This window comes from Dermacentor silvarum, chromosome 5, assembly GCF_013339745.2.
Source record: "Dermacentor silvarum isolate Dsil-2018 chromosome 5, BIME_Dsil_1.4, whole genome shotgun sequence".
Taxonomy (NCBI): domain Eukaryota; kingdom Metazoa; phylum Arthropoda; class Arachnida; order Ixodida; family Ixodidae; genus Dermacentor; species Dermacentor silvarum.
The window spans coordinates 98,792,889-98,814,522 of record NC_051158.1 but is presented as its reverse complement, the minus strand read 5'-3'; positions in this window follow the sequence as shown (position 1 = coordinate 98,814,522).

The following is a 21,634-nucleotide window of genomic DNA, read 5'->3' as shown; positions in this document are numbered from 1 at the left end:
GCCTCGCCGTGCGAGGCCCGATACCACAAATACCACTGATGTTGCCAACAGCAATACGTTTTACTTTTCATTTAATATTCACAGGGAGTACAACTTTACCTCCTGGAGTGTACAAAATGCGCGAGAGCATGTGTGCGCAAGCATGACACTGAAAAAATAGTGTTCACTATCCTCCGTGTTCTTCCCATGACAAACGCCACTTTCGAACTTGTGAGACCACTGCGCCGACGTCTCGCAGGGTGAATTCGCATGAACTGCTGTTTGCTTTTCGGCTTACATTGTTAGCGTGGTGTAGCGCTTAAGCAAAAACATCGCATCACATTAATGTTGTTACCTGTACGGTGCATAGACATAAAAATTGCAGGATAATACACATTCCATAGATGACAATACAGACAACTGTACGCATTGCATTTAATTTTATAGCGTTTAAGTAACCGCTTCACGAAAGGCTCGCTTCACTTAGATTCAAACATTTGCATTGGATTTGGATATATTTTTTGTTCTGCGCGCTTTACTTGTGAATGTTTAGCAGACTGTAACAAAAACAAGCCATTAGGGCATTTATATATGAGCGATGACTGTTCCCAAACACAGGCACCCTAATTATACAAAAACAATTAAGTTATATACCGCTCAGTTATTCCCACCTCTGGGGCGTTCTCTGAAGTCTCCTAGATTCGCCGTGATAAAACTGTCTTTTATATCTAGCTGATTCTACTGAATCACTCGAAATATTGTTCCCTATAACTTGCACTAATTGCACAGCACTGTGCATAGTTTGCCCAATTGCACAGCACTAATTGAAGAATTCTAGACCCATAAGCTTGCTTTCAGTATTGTATAAAATATTCACCAAGATAATTTCCAATAGAAGCAGGGCAACACTTGACTTCAGCCAACCAAGAGGCTGGCTTCAGGAAGGGATATTCTACGATGGATCATATCCATGTCATCAACCAGATAATAGAGAAATCTGCGGAGTACAATCAACCTCTCTATATGGCTTTCATAGATTATGAAAAGGCATTTGATGCTGTAGAGATGCCAGCAGTCATAGAGGCATTGCGTAATCAAGGAGTACAGGATGCATACGTGAATATCTTCGCAAATATCTACAAGGATTGCACACCAACCTTGGTTCTGCACGAGAAAAGTAGAAATATTTCTATCAGGAAAGGGGTCAGGCAAGGAGACACAATCTCTCCAATGCTATTCACTGCATGCTTAGAAGAATTATTCAAGCTCTTAGACTGGGAAGGCTTAGGAGTGAGAATCAACGGCGAATATCTCAGCAACCTTCGGTTTGCAGATGGCATTGTCCTATTCATCAACAATGGGGACGAATTACAGCAAATGATTGAGGACCTTAACCGAGAAAGTGTAAGAGTGGGGTTGAAGATTAATATGCAGAAGACAAACATAATGTTCAATAGCCTGGCAAGGAGCAAGAATTCAGGATCGCCAATCAGCCTATAGAGTCTGTAAAGGAGTACGCTTATCTAGGTCAATTACTCACATGGGACCCTGATCGTGAGAAAGAAATTTACAGAATAAAATTGGTTTGTAGTGCACACGGCAGGCATTGCCAAATCTTGACTGGAGCTTACCACTGTCGTTGAAAAGAAAAGTGTACAATCATTGCATTCTACCGATGCTAGCATATGGGGCAGAAATTTGGAGGCTAACAAAGAAGCTTGAGAACAAGTTAAGGACCGTACAAAGAGCGATGGAACGAAAAATGTTAGGCCTAACATTAAGGGACAGGAAGAGAGCGGTGTGCACGAGAGAGCAAACGGGGATAGCCAATATTACAGCGAAGCTGTTAAGGGCTCAGTCTCCGATGGTCGTCGTGTCCACGTATTCCGTTCAACCTTCCACGACGGGACTGCACACTTCTAGTCCGTCTATGGCTTGGAGTAGCATTTTCAAATGCGTACTCCTTTCTTATCGGAATGGCCAATAGCCCACTTTGTGAATTCTGCGGGTGTAATGAAACAATCGCACACCTTCTCTGTGAGTGCCCTCATTTCAACCCGCAGAGAGCAGCTCTCTCGGCGACAATAGATCAACTGGACAAACGCCCAATAACAGAAAAGAACATCCTTGGAAACTGGCCTACACAACAACGGCGCGAGCCGCCCTGAAGGCACTGCTGCGTTACTTGAGAGACACCGGACTCAGTGACAAATTGTGACTCTGCACTGTGTTACGTAGGATGGAACGTTCACACTAAGCAACACGAGAACGTCTTCGCAGACTGCGTGACAGTGCCCACAGAAACAGTTCTGTTTTGTGTGCGTGTGTGATTTTCTTTTCTTTCCTTCCTTTTTTATTCTTTATTTTTACTTATTTTTCTCTCCCTCGCCTTTCGCATCCCTTTACCCCTCCCCCGGTACAGGGTAGCCAACCGGAGATAACCTCTGGTTAACCTCCCTGTCTTTCCTTTACCTTTTTATTCTCTCTCTCTCTCTCCACGTGTAGAAAAAAAAACTCTCATTGGCCGTATGGGGAAGCGAACGCACGGCGGAGAGCAAACGCCACATCTTCCGTCGCGCGATATGCCGTGGGGGGGGGGGGACGGGAGAGAGGGTGGGGAGGCGACGTTTAGCTGCAGCATCAAACGCGTATCTTGCGACCGGGCGCAAGGGGAACTGGCGACTCAATCACCCAGGCGAAAGGAGGAAAGCGGGGGGGGGGGCAGCGCGGGAGGGAGGGAGTGCGGCTTTTGCTCTGCGAGCAATTAACTGCGCACTTGTACTTTGCACGGCGACGGGCCGTCGCGCGCACCGTATCTTGAAATCGATCTGCAACACGGCTCCTACCTTTGTATGCGCTGTGCTTTCGCCGCTCAGTTTCCGTTGAAGCGATATACCGCATGAACCTTCGCTCGCTGCTGCTGGCGCGCTTGCTCAAGCCAGCGTTTTGACAGCGGTTGTGTGCGGTCATCGAGTGTGATCTATTCATGTTTGCGCGTTGCGCGTTGACACCATCCTTGTTAATTCAGTTAGTAAGCGAATGTGTCCAAGTTTATACAGCCGGTAAAACTACTATCCTTACTCCATATAATTCGATACTAATTTGCTATCGTAATTGATGCTTCGCCTTTGGGGCGAAACTGCGTCTTTTTTTTGTTTCGCACTTTTAATATTTCAGTCTGAGAAGACATTTAACATGCGCTGCCGGTGTATCGTTTCATGACATTTGTTTATGTGCTGTCATTCTCAAGATTCTCAGGAGCTGTATAAACTTGGACATGTAGCAGCACCACTAACGCGCAGGACTTTTGTCGACGGCGGCGGCGTTTTGCCCGCGTTCGCACCGAACGCGCGCGCTGTTGGTGATGTGTTTATGAAGAACGTGCCAACCTTTGCCGTACACCCTATGACGGTGTACCGTAGCGACCATAAATAAGGTCATGGTCCCTGTGGTCACAAATAAGTCAAAACCACCGTATCTTATATACTTCTCATTCTTTAATAGTGCAAATAACCAATTACACCATCACATCTTAAGAGTCATAATTGGAAATACATAATTACCACCATAGTACAGCCTTCGCTGGTCTTCCATCTCCACCCCAGTGGATGGGCTGACAGTTTTTAACAGCGAAGCTGTTTAAGCCAGCCGTAAGTTGTGGTGCGTAGCAAGAAACTACCAAGAAAGAAAACAAACTTTCTTGCCGAGGCGGGATTCGAACCCATGTGCCGCCGGTCCCAAAGCGAGCGTCGTAACCACTAGGCTATACAGACACGACGAACCATAAGCCACGTTTACATGAATGCGACAGAATGCGACAGTATCGCATCAGATTTCCTAGCGCATCACGAGTAATGCGATGCGCCAGCGTTTACATGTAGCGCATCACCCCTGGTTCACTGGTGGCGGCACACGCACATCGAACTCAAAGCAGCGCTTGCAGACGCTTCCGGCGTCACGCCACGATGCATCTCGGCGAGCGCCCAGCACATCCACAGCAAATTGCGTTTCCTATAATTCCTAATGCGATACGATCGCGTTTACATAGCACTGCGAAAGCCGACTTAGGCGTCTCAATCCACCCCTGCCTGGCGCAATAATGTGACGCGCTTTCCTAGCGCATTAGCCCCGTTTACATTGCGTTTGGGCGTCGTCGTCTTCGTCCACAGATGGCGCGTTCATACGCTCGTGCTCTGTGAGGTGAAGAGGTTTTGCCGCGTTTACATGAATGCGTCAGTAGCACATCATATTTCGTAGCGCATCACAATTAATACGATGTGCCAGCGTTTACATGCAGCGCATCACCCCTGGTGCGATGGTAGCGGTGTCGCACATCGAAGGCAAACCAGCGCTTGCAGACGCATCCGGCGTCTGGCCACGTTGCAGCTCGGAGAGCGCAGCAGATCCACAGCAAACTGCATTGGCCATAATTCCTAATGCGATGCCACGGCCGCTGGATATAAAAAAAAAGGTTTTATACAGCGGCCGTGGCGATGCAATCGCGTTTAGATGCACTGCGAGAATCGACTTACTCGTCTCAATCCATCCATGTCTGACGCATTAATGCGACGCGCGTTCCTAGCGCATTATCCCCGTTTGATGCGATGCGCTAGAAAGTTAATGTGATGCGATGCGATGCGCCAGTTGTCGAGTTCATGTAAACACGGCTGAGGGTGAGAGAGAGACGCATTCACGTAGCGGGTCTCCTGGAACGCGGTGTCGGTGTTGAAAGATGCGCTCTGCAACGCGCAGTGACGGCCGTAAGTCCGAGACGAGCGAACAGAAATTCATCATCATCATGAGTAATAAGATGAAAAGTTCGGGCGCACTTCCGGAAAATGCTGGGCTACGATCGCCCAGCTTCGCTGTTTCATGCGTTGCGCGGCCGAGTGCAAGGTTAAGCGTTTCTTTTATAGTTGACATTAGGAGGAAAAAAATGGAGCTGGGCAGGTCCATATAATGCGCAGGATTGACAACCGGTGGACCATTAGATTTACAGAATGGATACCAAGAGAAGGAAAGCGCAGTCGAGGATGGCAGAAAACAAGGTGGGGTGATGAAGTTACGAAATTTTGCAGGCGCAAATTAGAATCAGCTATCGCAAGACAGGTGTAATTATAGATCACACGGAGAGGCCTTCGTCCTGCAGTGGACATAAATATAGGCTGATGATGATGATGATAGCTCGCACAAATCTGATGAACAAGGACCGTCAATTTGGTATTTCGTTGCTGCATTGTATAGATCGAGCCTTGGGCGACGTCGGCAGAAGCAAATTACCTTCCAGCGCTCGCCTTCGAGCGCTCCGCTTGCAAGGTTTTTCGAGGAGGAAGGGTCACGTGAGCAGCCTTAGCCAATCGGACACCCACGTTAGCAAGTCGAAACGTTGGCAGTGCACGGTGCCAAATAAATGCAGTTATCACATTTTTTTTCGGTGGTTCTAATTCCCGCTTGCGTTGTCTCTTTGATTTTAGGAGTTCTAGCAACCCGCTCTCAGCCTGACGGCAGCGAGCTAGTTCCGGTCCCGATAGCCAATGACGTCATGGCCATGTGACCTGGATTCCAAAGACAGCCCAAAGGTTGCAAAATTGAATGCCGGGATGGGAGTGGCCTGCCTGCTCAACGTCGTCTGCACTGTGCTTTGCCCGCTTGGAAAATATGTAGCACGTTTGCCGAAGAGCTGTAACGGTATTTTTGAGCGATCACTATCGTGACAACAATAACTTTAGCGAAGTTTTGCGTGGCTCGGTACCGGACTTGTCGAAATTACCGCCGACAGCGTTTAAGCCGGCATGTTTCTGACACTCTTCTTGGGCTGGATGCAGTGTAAGCCTGCGCTCCCTGTGTCAACTCAAAGTCATCGCAGCGATCACGTCGCTGTTCGCCTTGCGTATATAGAGGCCTCCCACCCGTTACGACGAGGACTGCAGCGTCGATGATTTGGTGTTCTGTGTTGATTTGGCAAGACAAGGAAAACAAGAACGGCACAGTGCACCTTTGTGCCGGACTTCGATTTCAGAAATTGGTTTCGGCACTCGAAAACCCCGTGGGGAGCCCTGGTTGAAGAACTATAATTGTAGAGCTTCATTCAATCGGCAATGCAGCCGAGAACGTCCGAAATTACGTCATCTGAGAAGACAATTCCTGTTCACTGAAGTGCATCGGCATGCAACAAACCACGTACCAAATGGCCGACAAGTTCGACGTCAGCGAGTCGAACGTCCACATATTTACCGCAATTTTCCAAGTCCCGCTATTTTCAAAGTCTTGGAATTTATTTTCTATTAGCGGCGAGAAGTTCGAGTGACGCCCTCTACCCGAGTGACGTCACGGCCAGGACGCCGCTCGCCTGCCGCGCGCGCTCGTTCGCTTCGTGCATGCTCGGTGTATGGGGCGTGTCAGCCGTACTTCCTGAATCATGGTTTGGCTGCTTTCTGCTGTCACGCCTAAAGTGGAGTCTCTTTTTCGAAACTGCGTGAATCGTGAAAATTTGCTGCTTGGATATCGAAGCTTTTTAGAGTTGCAGGGGTTACTGATATTGCAACGCAGAGGTGCGATGTGTCTGTTCATAATATGGCGTAAAAACAATGTATGCAAATTCAGTATGAAAAAATTTAATTGTACGACGCTTCGCTCCAAACTTAACATTCCTTTAGTACTTAGTTAAGGCAGACATTTCGTTTTATACAGAACAGCAATATTGGTATTTGGTGCCAACATTATATATAAATCAGCATGTTAGAATAGGATACTGCCTGCGAAGCTTTCGTCAAGCTTCTTATTGCTTTGTAGAGTCGTTCTACTCAAAGTGGGTGCTGCAGCAATGCGTAAAAACAAGATTTAGGTGCGCACGTACCACGAAAAAAAATTTGCCACTACTTTCACCTTTCTCCGAAACAGCCACCCAGAAAAAGCAATCTACATGGTTGTTAACACGAGTGCACTTCATGTATGTATAGCAATCACCTGAAAGAAAAGGTTCGTGGTCAGGATCAAGAGCCAAGCAATCACATGCCATGCAATGTTTCATAGTGCCCTCAAGTGGTCTATATGAACAATATGGTAGACACCTCGACCCGCAACGGAAGCAACCGACAATCATTATGAAGTTATGACGAGGCGCGCATTGTTCGCGAAACCCTTCTGTTCACTACAACGTCGAATAGAAACCATATAGGAGTCCTTTACAGTGACAATTGGAATGCCTACAACGTACTCATATCACCAGGGTGCAGCTTCGGCAGCTTGGAAGAGGCCACCCCCCGCCTCATAAAGAAGACACTGGATATGGAAGCCTCATAGGAATTCACTTGAGTTTTGACATCCTTCTGTGAGTGCTGATATTTTCTGTGTCCCATACCACTAAAGAATGAAGCTCCGGCTTCTTGCTGGCTGCAGCCATGTGGTCTAAAAGACGTACTTCGCCCAAAAAGTTGCGCCGAGCAGCTGTGTCAGTTTCGCCAAGTAGATCGGTCAGAACGATTCCCCAAGCAACAAGCGGTGCTAAATTGTTGAACTAACTAGAGCGTGTAGCACTGAAAAGAGGATAAATATTGGTCCATACCTTTTTGCGAGCGGCAAAAAGGTTAAAGGCTCAATTAGCCTTACTTAAAATTACCGCCGCTTAAAATTAACTGGTTAAGAACGGCTTAATTTTGAGATGCAGTTCAAAATGCAAACGGTACTGGTAGAATATATACTTATGTGTTTTGGTTCTCGTGCTACTACTGAACGTTTGTGTGAATAAATGCAAAAATTCTATATTTTGTCAATGAACAGCTCGTCGTGAGGAAGAAGATTTAGTGGGTTAAAATCAAGATGGATGTTGTAGAAGTCCTATATAGCCGGCGTTTCTTAAAGATTGTTTCACCACGGCAAGTAGGGCCGCTTAACTAGATTGTTCTATCCTATGCTTTCGCGGTAATGCTTTTATTATCCACGCTCCGGACTGACCTCTGTTGGCCGGCACTGTAACGTTGCCTTTTGTCTATAAAATGAGCTCTTTCAATTAATTTTGACGAACCAAAACATGCCTAAAATATATTTGAGAGTACTGTCATAAGTGCAGCAGCTCAAGGAACGAGAGCGAACAAACGGAAACGTTGCAGGACGCAGCCCGAACTGTAGCAGACGACAAGCGCAAATCCTTGCCATGACGTCATGCGAGCGGCGCTCGCAGTGCCGCTTTTGTTCGTTCGCTGGGCTAATAGGTGTATGAAAGGTCTGCTAGCCAGATAAAGATAGAAAAAAAGAAGACAGCGGCCCTTAGTTTGTTCGGCGCGGGTCTGGTCATCACTGATGGACGTTGTCAGTGCCATTCACGTATGTCATGTTCACATTGCTAGGCCCTCTCAGTCTGACGAGAGCCTATTATAACAGGAAGATATTAAATTCCATCATTGTCCAGAGGGTCAGCAATGTCGATCCTTTTTTTTTGTTCACCTTGTGCTTAATTGTGGAATGCAGTGTACCTGCACATGTGGATATATTTTACACTTGGCACTTCAGGGGCTGTATACCTGAACTTCATGTCATGTTGCAGCTTCGCTGTCAACTACTCCTTCGTTGGCCGTCAAAGGGCAGCTGGCAGTATTGTACAAAATAAAAAAAAAACAACCTACAATAAATTTAACTTGTACCTTCATTACGCTTTGCATGTTTTTTTGGCGTATTCATTTAATGATATCTGCATGACTAAACTTAGCGCTTATTTTTCGATAACGAATTCCGAATTGAATTGTTGCTATTATTGAACCCACCCCGTGACTACGATGGTTGCTCGAGAGTACGTTGACACATTACTTGTCATGTCTTGTGGTCTGAATTTGTTCAATGCCTGCCCACATCTCAGTGGACAGATGTATTCGCCCTTGATGTGACCCTTCCTTCTAGAGTGCAGTAAAAGTTACCAGGAACGAAACAAGTGATTTTGTGCAGAGTAGCACAATGCTGTGCACTTGACGTGTTATGCATCTATTTTCCAAAGCCTCTTATTTCTCTTCAGGCTCTCTCTTGCGGAGACATGCGATCGTGCTTTATCACTGGTATTGAAAATAATTTGAACCTGTTGCGTGCAATAACTTCTGCATGATGCATACACGAATACGTGTATACTTCTTCGGTGTCGTGCGAGAAAACTGCCTATAGTTAGCCAAAAGCTTTGCTTGATAGAAACTAGGGGCTATAAATTCAGCACATAGTACTGCTCATGCCGTGTTGCATAGCGGCTACTTTTTCAATAGACAGGCGCCACAGATTTCAGAATGTATAAATGCTTGCTTACTAGCAAATCAGAATAGATTTACATAGTAGAAATTTGATTATGCAACACAGATGAAACATTTGAGAGCAGTAAGAGAAAATGATAAATAACATGCTGGGAGGTTAACTAGGCATGAGCCCGGTTGGCTACCATGCACTGGGGTAAGGGAAAGGGAGGGAAGGATTAAGAGAAGAAGAGAAAGTCCACTGTGCATATCGCCGACGTAGTACCAGTTCTCGATTCTATATGACGGGCGGTCACTCAACCCTGTTGTCTTCGGAAATCACAGCAGCGCTTTTGTGACCTTTTGTAGCTACGATATGCGCTGCCATGGCCAATAGTCCATAGTCCATGGTCAATATATGCTGCAGTAAACATACCGTGGCTTCGTTACCCAAAAGAATGCGCTTACAGTTATCTTCGCCAGCTACAGTTGCTCGACTGTTGTTGCCATGCGCAAGCTTAAGAATAAACAAACAAGTTTTGGTTGTACTGTACACGATCTTGCAATATTACCGATATATTTTAACAGCGAAGCTGTTTAAGCCAGCCGTAATTTGTGGTTCGTATCAAGAAACTATCATCATCAGCAATGAAGAAAGAAATAAAAGAAAATAAACTTTCTTGCCGAGGGGGATTCGAGCCGCGTACCCACGGTCTCAAGACGAGCGTCGTAACCACTAGGCTATACAGTCCGCGCTTTCAGAACATGCATTTATGCGAATCATATGATTGCGCTCGAGCGTCGTCCTCTTCGTCCACAGCTGGCGCGTTCGCACGTGCTCGCGCCAATGCTCTGCGAGGTGAAGAAGAGGTTACCTATAGAGAGAGAGACAAAGAAATTGAGAGCGAGAGAGAGAGAGAGAGAGCCGCATTCACGGAGCGGGTCTACTGGAACGCGTTGTCGGCATTGCAACGCGGTGGAACGCGGTGTAGATGTTGCGCTATGCAACGCGCATTGACGGCCGTAAGTCCCAGAGAGAGAGACACACACATTCACGGAGCGGGTCTGCTGGAACGCGTTGTCGGCATTGCAACGCGGTGGAGCGCGGTGTCGGCATTTCGGCCACCTTCGCTGTGTCTTGAGCTTTGCGCGGCCTAGTGCAAGCTTTCACCTTTTTTTACTATATCTTGATGCTTCCTTTAGTTCATATGTCAACAAACGCTATTAGTGCCCGAAAATTGTCAAATTCAACATTTTTTGTTTTTTAAATTTATTCAGAGCAAGAAAAGATAAATTCGAGGGTGTTCACTTCTGATAAAAGAGTGTGCTCACTGAGGTGATCAGTGAAAAAAAAATAATCTCGTAGTGATGCCAAATGTCACCGTCTCTCCTCCCGCTCTCGTTGCCGCTATCAGCAGCTATAACTTTCAATAGGTTTAGCTATACAGCTAACAGCAACAGCAGTTTATGACTTTAGTCACATCAGAGTGGGCTTAGAGGTACATCTGCGCTAGACAAACTTCCTGCCAGCGCACTTCAAAACTTTAGACGTTAAGACCACCACGCAAATAACCTGGGCTACTTTTCTGTACTTCAACATTATGAATCACCTTTTACTCTTTTAACATCACGTCGTCACCGCACCCTCGCTCGCCCTCACCTCACAATGCCCTCCCTCCCTCCCTCCCTCACCTCACCCTCACCAATCTTTCCAAAGGCGATCCTCACCTCACCACCTGAGGGTGAGGGCAGACGAGGGTGAGGAAGGCCCTCATGAGGCTGCGCATGTCTATAGTCGGGTACAACTTAAGAAGGCAGGAGAGGCCCCGCCCAGATGACCGAAGCGCGGCAGTCCGATTGCCTGCGCGACTAAAGAAATAGTCCTGCTTCGACGCGACTCGGACCATTTCGAAGCGCGGGCTGCCGTGATCTCCGTCGGCGAGGTCAACGGTTGTCCGGCTCATGTCGTCACTCTGGAGTGCTCGCCCATTGGTGGAGGATCATGTACATCCGCCTTTGAGGAGCAAATGCTTTGAGCCGTGTTGGACGGGTATCAATTAATAAAGATAGGAATAAAGTTGTGGCATAATAAAAATTATGCAGAGAGAGAGATGCACCTTTTATTGGTGCCAGCAATTCACGAGGGCGGACGCAGCCTCCCTCCTCCCGAACCTACTTGTGTGTCATGGAGAGCTGTAGATGTTTATGCAGACGAGATTATATGTCTCAGCTATTCCAGCTTCGCTAATGCGCACTGACCACTCTCTTCCTTATGCTGTCCCGGGCTATAGTATCATGTGCTGTAAAATATTGCGCGCGTAGCAGCAAACCACTAGTAAGATACCCCCATCGTAAGAGCGGTGATTGCGCATACCGTGCAGACTCGTGCAAAGGCCGCACTTACGCGATTGTGATGAGTGCGGCCCTTACACGGGACCAAACGTCTTTGTTCGGTTCCGCGTAAGGGCCGCTGCTACATGGCTCTAGATACTAGCAGAGTTACTGTATATAGCACCCGCAGGGCTCCCTGCGGGAGCCATATATAGTAAATCTAGATACTAGATACCGCTATCGCCCTCTAGCAGTGGCACGCGGAAGTACAGAGAACGCGCGGCGTCAGGGCACCGTACGCGATTGCTTCTCCGTTGGAAAATATTTTTCCAAATATCATGTTAGCGGTGCGGCCACCAGTCTATACGGTAATTGCCATATGAGAACAGGCCTTATTTTCTCACAATACAATGTCCTCCGGGCTTGCCAAATAAGCTTTATTGCAATAGTTGCATGGAATTCCGTTCAAAGCTATGCCTTCCGCGTGATGTGTACTGTTATCAGGGCTATAAACTTGATCATCCGAAAAGATATTGCCGAAATGTACTGTCGACCAAAAAAGTTTATGCACCACGGGATCTCAGAAGACGCTAAATATCCGTGCAACCTTTAAAAGTAGCCAGTAAAACCGTACATCACAATGTTGTTCGCATATACCAGTAGAGGCTGGAAAAATATACCAGGCTGCGTTTTGAGGCTGCGTAGATATTCAGCTTTTTGTCAGATACCTTGGTCCGTAAACTTTTTTGGTCCATAGTACAGTTGATCCGGAAGGGACATCGCTAGAAGGAAACGCACCCCTGATGCGGGCCTGTAAAGGTCTGATGACTACGAAATTGCACCTCCGACACGTGCAACTAAACCGCCTGCCTTAGCTCGTGTCCGCAAACTATCTTCAACATCGTTTTCACATGAATCTGTTACTGTCCACAACTGCTTCCAGGCTGTAAACCCTGGTGATTAAATGCAGCCAGAAGTGGAGGCGATGACGCCATATTGTTTAGCGTACTCTGGCGCTTGGAAGAAAACCAAAAAGCACCGACCAATGCGCATTGCCAGATTGCTTCCATATTGAGAGGATATCGATCTTGATGTGCAGGTAGAACAGCTGTCATGGTAGTTTGAACTCCTGCGTAAGAAATAAGCAGACGCTTCGGCTTTTCGTAAAGAGCAAAAAATGCTACCACAGCGTGCGATCAGGGGGGGGGGGGGGGTATTCTGTAAGAGTCCACCCAGCGGATTGTCCACTTTGGCTGTGGCCATTGGCTCCCGTTTCAGAAGCGCGAAGGAGACTGGCTGGCACCTTCGCGCTCGGGAAGCGGGAGCCAATGGCGACAGCCGAAGTCGACAGTCCACTAGGTGGACTGTTACAGAATACCCCCCCCCCCCCCCCCCCAGGTATGCCTTGCATGCCGCACCAATGCATCAGGAATCCTGTATACCATTTCGGCCATCTGGCCGACTGTAAGTGACGCCCTCAATGGAGCTGCGCAATTCGTAAATATAACTCTTCACCGTGCCTAAGCTCCAGCAAGAACGCCACCCACCCATTCTCAAACAGAATTTACCCCCGCCTTAAAATCTAATCATGGAATCCTAAGCCCAAATGTTACTTCCGCAAACTTACAAATTGCTGTTCCTCTTGGAAGAAGCTAATAAATTGTGAGCGCTGTCTCAGTTCGTTGGATACAATACCCAATAGATAAAGAAAACGTGTGATGGATCTATAATGCAAAAACCAGGGAATACAGCGATATACGTCGCATGCAATGTGCCTCAACCGCAAATCAGTCTCCAGAGGTGGTGTTTCAATTTCAGTCTTAACTCGCCCGGCCAAGACATTTCTCCTTATGTTGTTACACTGTATGCTAAACAGCAGACGCTTGAGTAATCCCGATAACGATTGGAGGCAATCTTATTCCTCCCCCACAAACTGCTGTTTTACGATCCTGACTCCAGGACAGGCGCACGTTTGTATGAAACCTTCGCCGACTGTAACTTTACGTTCCTAAATCATTGAACGGTAGCTATCATCCCGGCAGGTTGATTACACGCACCTGTCCTCAGGTGGTGGCTTGGCCCCGGGTTTCCTACACGGGCCAGATGCTAGAAGCAGGTATCATTCACCTGTCCTGATTGACCGACAGAGTAGACGAAGAGACCCCGGCGCAGTATTAGTCGCCTATTATGCAGTGCGCTGGGACGCGCGAGCGTGGATTCTACACACTACGACCGCCATCTTTACTCTGAAATTTAAATTATGAAGAATTTTATCTAGAACTATAAATGAAAAGCAACCCGTGTCTCACATCATCATCATCAGCCTATATTTATGTCCACTGCAGGACGAAGGCCTCTCCCTGCGATTTGCAATTACTCCTGTATTGCGCTAGTTGATTCCAACTTGCGCCGGCAAATTTCCTAGCTTCATCACCCCACCTAGTTTTCTGTCGTCCTCAACTGCGCTTGCCTTCTCTAGGTATCCATTCTCTAAATCTAATGGTCCACCGGTTATCCATCGTACGCATTACATGGCCTGCCCAGCTCCATTTTTTCCCCTTAATGTCAATTAGAATATCGGCTATCCCCGTTTGCTCTCTGGTCCATATCTCTCTCTTCCTGTCTCTTCAAGTTAGGCCTAACATTCATCGTTAAAATTTTGTCACATAATATTCCTCAAGATCTAGGCACAGCACTACCAGTTCTATAACATAACCCCAATCGCTATACGGAGAAGTTAAGGATATGGCAACGCGCGATGGAATGGAGCACTGGTTTGAGTAGCAATCATGTTTCGAGATCTTGCTGCTGTACGCGTGGTAACGGAGCAACGTACGATAGCAGACGGAGCTCAAAATTGTGAAAAATAAAAATTGGCTCGGTTACTGACATTCGACGGAAATGAATAATCCAAACACTGATTACTCAGCATGAGTAACAACCAGCAACCGTCAAGTATTACACACGCCACGAGAGAGAGCAAACCTTAGAGCCACAATGAAAAAAGACAATGCGGGAGGTCAACGAGTACTATCAGCCCTATTTTCTGCCTTGCCTGGGGAATCATCGAATGAGTTGAGAATCTCGCAGCTCGCTAACCAAACTTGAATGAGGAGCACGTCATATGAGGGTATTGAGGTTACTCCTTTAGGGAGGAACTGATTTGCCACAACCATTCCCCCCTTTAGGGGGTAAGTGAGAGGGGATGAACTGTTACTTCCCATGCGGTTACTCCTTCGAGGACTAACAGTTGCTCTTTTCCGATGCTCCTCAAGGGAGTAACGGGTATTCTTTCCGATGCTCCTCGAAGATGGAATTAACGAAATTAGCCATTTATACGCTGATAAAAAATAACTGAGCTGAAAAAAATTTAAAAAGGCACCTGCAAGTAAAATTTGGACTCACGTCCTCTCGCTCACAAATCGGGTACTGTAACCACTTCACCATGACAGCTCGGTTGACAAGACAGGTTACTCAGACAAACTTAACCACCTTAACGCAGGTGCGGAAATACAGAAGAGACTCGGCATTTGGTGTATGCTATGCGGGGAGAGTCTAACGTTGCGCATACTTAGAACTATAAGCGACTACATAACGAAAGCTGCCCGATTATTCTTACGATGATTTAAACTGAGACATTACGTGATCTTCGTGTAGCGAGCGCAAACGGGGCACGCAAGACGACAGAGAAGGCCAACTTCTCTATCGCTTAGCATACCCCTTTTGAGCTACACATCGCTTCAGTTAAGTTTATAGTCTCCTTGAGACGAAATGAACTTAGGTACTATTGGCCAAGAAAATCTCGCAGTCCATCAATGACTTGCGCGTTTAATGTGTATCGTTCACTTACGGTGTGCACGCACGCGAAGTGCATGACTCTTCACATTCCAACGTTTAAATTTCACTCAATTTTCTCACGAAGAGACAAAGTGCTGCTTTGCATGTAGTTCAATAGACAGTGCACGAACTTCGAACTATTCACAATTTATAGACAATACCTTTTTCGCCGCATCACTTCACGATACGGACGAAAACGGCGGAGTGCATGCATGGGGAGTAACTGTTGCCGTTCGTCATCCCCGTTGCTCTCTTTCGGACCAGGGATCATACACTTACTCTCCGAAATTTGCACACGCCATGCACACTCCTGCCGTTACTCCCTTGAGGGACGAAAGTGCCCTTTCTTGGACGAACTGTCCAGTTACTCCCGTTTTTTCCGGCATACTTCTTAGAGTGCAGGGCGTGTTACGGTTAGGCTGTTTGCTTAACATGAATTCTGTAATTCGCCTTTTGGTACGCCTCGTTAATCTTGACAGCTCACAGTGTGTCATGCTCCATAAACATTCTAAAAGCCGTTCACTCTCCGCCTGCACAGATGACGGCTCATATGCACTTTTATTGCGAAAATCGCACTGGACACGAATGGTCTGGCCAAAAGCGCCGTCCTCGCCAGTGCCCCACATAGTTTCAAGACCACCGCTAAATCTATGTATCCTTGCATAAACGTTCATACTTTTCAAGAAAAGTTGTTTCCTGAGGTATATGAGATATTAAAAAAAAGAACGGTACACAATGTTTGCGCGTGCTCGGGCGTCAGCACATAGTGCTCAACGTCAATTATAAATGTACCGTCAGAGGTCAGCTGTCCTTGATAAGTACAATAGCGTCTGTGTTACCCTCTGCAGAGAAGACGGTTGTGGCCAGCTTTCGAAATCATTGCTTCGAAAAGCGATGCGCTATGCGGGTTAGTTGGATAAGTCGCAATTGAAGATATCTAACCACTGCAACAAGGGCTCTTATAAAGAAAGTACTCTGTAGTGTCCTTGCGACCACTGTTGTCACATGCAGTAGTTACAACCATCCTAACAGCACCGAGGTCATCTCTATCAGCCCTGTGCCACACCCTGATGTCTACTATCGCAAGCCACCCACACACCTGGTGTTTAAAACAAAAAGGTTCATTGCCCTTTTTATAAAGACGAAAGCCTTAAATGGCTCATGGGTCGAAAAACTGACCGTCCGGGGTTGTCGAAAAATTGACCGTCAGGCGTTATGGCACCAAAAGTCAATGACACCAAAATTGATGGTGCCACCCATGACCTATGGCGGGAGTCAAACCCTCGACCTTAGGTGTTAATTAAGGCAAAGTTAAATAAGGCACAGTTCATACCATCATCAGCCTACCTTTATGTCCACTGCAGGATGAAGGCGTCTCCCTGCGACCTCCAATCACCTCTGTCTTGCGCAAGCTGATTCCAACTTGCGCCTGCAAATTTCTTAACTTCATCATCCCACCTAGTTTTCTGCAATCCTCGACTGCGCTTCCCTTCTTTTGGTACCCACTCTGTAAGTCTAATGGTCCACCGGTTATCCATCCTACGCATTATATAGCCTGCCCAGCTCTTTTTCTCCTAATGCCCATTAAAATATCGGCTGTCCCAGTTTGCTCTCTGATCCACACCGCTCTCTTCCTGTATTTTAACGTTAGGCCTAACAATTTTCGTTTCATCGCTCTTTGTGCAGTCCTTAGCTTGTTCTCGAGCTTCTTTGTTAACCTCCAAGTTTCGGCCCCATATGTTAGCACCGGCAGAATGCAATGATTGTGCACTTTTCTTTTCAATGACTGTGGTAAGCTCCTAGTCAGGACTTCGCAATGCCTGCAGTATTGCACTCCAACCCAATTTTATTCTTCTGTAAATTTCTTTCTCACGATCAGGATCCCATGTGAGCATTTGACCTAGATAAACGTATTCATTTAAAGACTCTAGGGGCTGACTGAGAATCCTGAATTCTTGTTGTCTTGCCAGGCAATTGCACATTATCTTTGTATTCTGCATATTAACCTTCTACCCCACTCATACACTTTCTCGGTTAAGGTCCTCAATCATTTGCCTCAATTCATGTCCATCGTTGCTGAACAGGACAATGTCATCTGCAAATGGAAGGTTGCAGAGATATTCGCCGTTGATCATCACTCCTAAGCCTTCCCAGTCTAAGAGCTTGAATATTTCTTCTAAGTATGCAGTGAATTGCATGGGAAAGATGGTGTCTCCTTTCCTGACCCCGTTCTTGATCGGTAATTTTCTACTTTTCTCGTGAAGAACCAATGTAGCTGTGGAATCATTGTAGATATTTACCAAGACATTCACGTATGCCTCCTGTACACCTTGATTACGCAGTGCCTCTATGACTAACTACTATCTCTACAGAATCAAATTCCTTTTCGTAATCTATGAAAGCCGTATAAAGGAGTTTACTATACTCCGCAGATTTCTCTATTACCTGATTGTTGACATAGATATGATCCATCGTAGAATATCCCTTCCTAAAGCCAGCCTGTTCTCTTGGTTGATTGAAGTGAAGTGTTACCCTGATTCAGTACCCTGATTCTGAACTAATACGCCTATCACTTTTCGATTGTCTAACGTCTCCCTTCTTATGGATTAGTGCAATGTTGGCATTCTTCCAGTTCTCTGGTACACTTGTGAGGCATTGCGTATAAAGGGCCGCAAGCTTTTCAAGCATGATATCTCCTCTGTATTTTATTAAGTCGACTGTTATTCCATCTTCTACAGCCGCTTTCCCACGGGTCATGTCTTGCAACGTCCTTCTAACTTCATCGCTACTTATAGAAGGAGCCTCTGTATGCTGTTCATCACTACTTCGAATGGAAGTAGCTTGGCTGCTCTGGGGACTGTACAGGTCAGTATAGAATTCTTCTGCTGCTTTTACCATGTCATCAAAATTGTTCATAATATTTCCCTGCTTACCTTTCAGTGCAGACATCTTGCCTTGTCCTACGCCAAGTTTTCTTCTCGCCGATTTCATGCTGCGTCCATTTTTTACGGCTTCCTCAACCTTTTCCACGTTATAATTTCGAACATCCCTTGCTTTCTCGTAGATCAATTTTGACAGTTCAACTAATTCTATCTGATCTCTTGAGTTGGACACTTTCATGCTTTATCGTTTCTTTATTAGGTCCTTTGTTACCTTGGGAGAGCTTACCTACTGGTTGCCTTGGTCCCTTGCCTCCAACTGCAATTGCTGCATCTGAGATCAGCCTGGTTACGGTTTCATTCATTATCTCTATGTTATCTTCATTTTCTCTGCTAAAGCTGCATATTTGTTTGCGAGCACCAGCCTGAATTCGTCTGCTTTTATCCTTACTGCATCCAGGTTGGCCTGTTTCTTGACTAATTTTACTCTTTCCCTCTTCAAATCGAGAGAAATCCTAGACCTCACTAACCTATGGTCACTGCACTTTACCCTACCTAACTTTTCTACATCCTGCACTATGCTGGGATCGGCAGAGAGTATGAAATCTATTTCATTTCTTGTTTCTCCATTAGGGCCTTTTCAGGTCAACTTCCTGTTGCTACACTTCTTGAAGAGGGTATTCATTATTGGAAGCCTATTCTTTTCCGCGAATTCTACCAACATCTCTCCTCTAGTGCTCCTAGAATCGATGACGTAGTTGCCAATTGCTTGTTAACCAGCCTGATTTTTCCCTACTTTTGCATTGAAGTTGCCCAAGACTACAGTATACTGAGTTTGCACTTTTCTCACCGCTAATTCAACATCTCCAGGCCCTTTCCCGTAGTGGAGAGACGTGTGTCCACATACATCATGGACATTCCTGGCAAACCTGACACCACCGCACTTGACCGGCTGAAGCCAACATACTGCGAGACAACTCCCACAGTCGCAAGCCTCGATGGTGCTCCGGACGTCTCGTTTCCGGTCGGTGCTCACGCTACTTCAGTCCGCCTACTTTCATGGACGTCCTGATATCGTTCGCAGATCATGCTGCTCTTTAGAGGAAGAGCTATGTAGTGCCAGCGACATCGACGCGATCACCCTAGGAAAGAAGACGATGTCAGGCAATGCCACGAACTGCGCGCGCTTAGTTGGCTGGGAACCGAAGACAAAAGTTCAATTGAGTTTGAGCTCCGGTGGTGAAACAACGTTCACGTTGTCTCTCTTTCATGTGCTCTACAATTGGATCACGTCCGGGTCAGCAATTGTCCGGGTCACCCATGACTTTTGGTGGGAGTCGCACCCGCTACCTTTGGTGTTAATTAGGCGCAGTTAATTGAGGTAGAGTCAAGACACTCAAACCAGCGACCTTTGGTGGGAGAAAGCAATAGGAAGTATTAACGCATTCGAATGAGAATGCTAAGTAATTTAATGATTGTCTCGTGAGTGCGCAGGCTTTCGCCTTCATCCTGTTTAGCTTATGATAAACGGATCTGCGAAGTTTTTCCTTAAGAATTCTATGGCAGAGTCATTACATAAGGGGTAAATAATGACCTATATTAGAAAATGGCATTCATTATAAAATATGGGTGATTAGAGCTATGGCCTTGTTATAGCTGTTGTGACTGCTGTGGCATGTGGAAGACCTTACGAGTTGCTTGCTGCTCGAAGAACGAATGACCGCCGCGGTGACTTAGTGGCTATGGCGTTGTGCTACTGGGTTCAAGGTCCCAGATTTGATCTCGTCGATGGTGGGCGCCTTTTGATGCGGGAGAAAACGCCCGTGAACTTAGATTTAGGTGCACGTTAAAGAACCCGAGGTGGTCAAAATTAATCAAGAGTCCCTCACTTCGGCGTGCCTCATAATGAGATCGTGGTTGGCACTCCAAACAACATAATTTATTAATTAATAAAGGAATGGTGCTTGAAAAGCGGTGGTCCGAGCACGTACGCGTGTAAATTGAAGCGGATGATTGATGCGACTAGTTATGTGTGAAGGGTGTGTGATGTACGGTAGATGATTAACGGAACTGTAAAAAAAATGTATAGAAGACAGAGAAGGTGGCAACCTATCGAACAGCAAGCGTTGACAAACCAGATTCCGCTCACAGCGAGGAAAAGCTGATATCGTATGAATAGGGAGTACGAATAAACCTGCTGCAGTGGAATCTCGCTACCTCGAACTCGCCTAATTCGAACTTCCGGTTTATTCTATCTGACGCGGTCTTCCTGTCCACATTATGTGCATTTCAATGTGCGAGAACGCCCTGTAATTTGAACGCGTAAGCGTTTGCGGCGGTTAATCGCCACTATTATCTACTTCAGTTGAAAACAATACTTACTATTTACCATTCGTTGTTTCTATCCTATGCTTACTACTGTTTTCTCGTATGGGGTGACGCAACGCAAACAAACATTGATAAGCTTTCAAGACTTCAAAATAGATTTTTTTAATTGTTGCTAGAAAAAGAGTGTAACCATTCTGTAAGTTATCTACAGGAAAAATATAAGCTAAGAGGTATTCAGAATCTTTACAATTACAACATCTGTAAGGCGATAAAGAAAGAACTTAGACAATAGCAATAATTTCTGAACTCGCCAACTTAAAACCCACTGGGAGCAAATATGATACACATCAGCATGATCGTTCGTTAGTGCATCGTTTACGCACTAACTATGGTGACCAGATGCTACGGAATGTTATTCCAAAGATGTTAAGTTATCTTGGTGGCTTTGATATAAACATAGAAAATATGACTTCAGTAGATGCTATTGTATTATTTTATAACTTTAATGCTCATTTATACCAGCTATTCATTATATGTGTGATGTACCGAATTGTATCACTGTAATCCAGCTCTATGTCTTTTCAAAATGAGCATATATTTTGTCTTTCCCTTGTATTTTATGACGCTCGATCAAACACTACTGTATCCTGTTAAAGTCTATTTTTTGTAATAATTCTGAGTTATCGTTATTGTAAAAATTAGGATATCTTATGTTTGATCGATAATATTATGTTTTCTTTATTATTAGATGTTACTGCTTTGCAGCCCTTTTGTAGGTAGTGGGAGCTAGTCAAGCTGCTACTATGAAGCTTTTACTCCCGCCATCCTTCATGTATGATACATGAAAATACAGATTCAGTTCAATTCAATTCAAACATACTGTGCTGCTGACGATGCTCTCAGCAGCGCAACCAATCACGCGGCGGCGCCTCCGACCCGGCCGTGCGCCTGCTGCTGCTCCCGCTGCAAGTAACGTATTTTTGTCGCATAACCCGCACTAAAATTAGAAAAAAATTTAGCAGCGAAGTCGGGGTGCGAGTTCCCGCTGCAAGTAACGTATTTTTGTCGCATAAC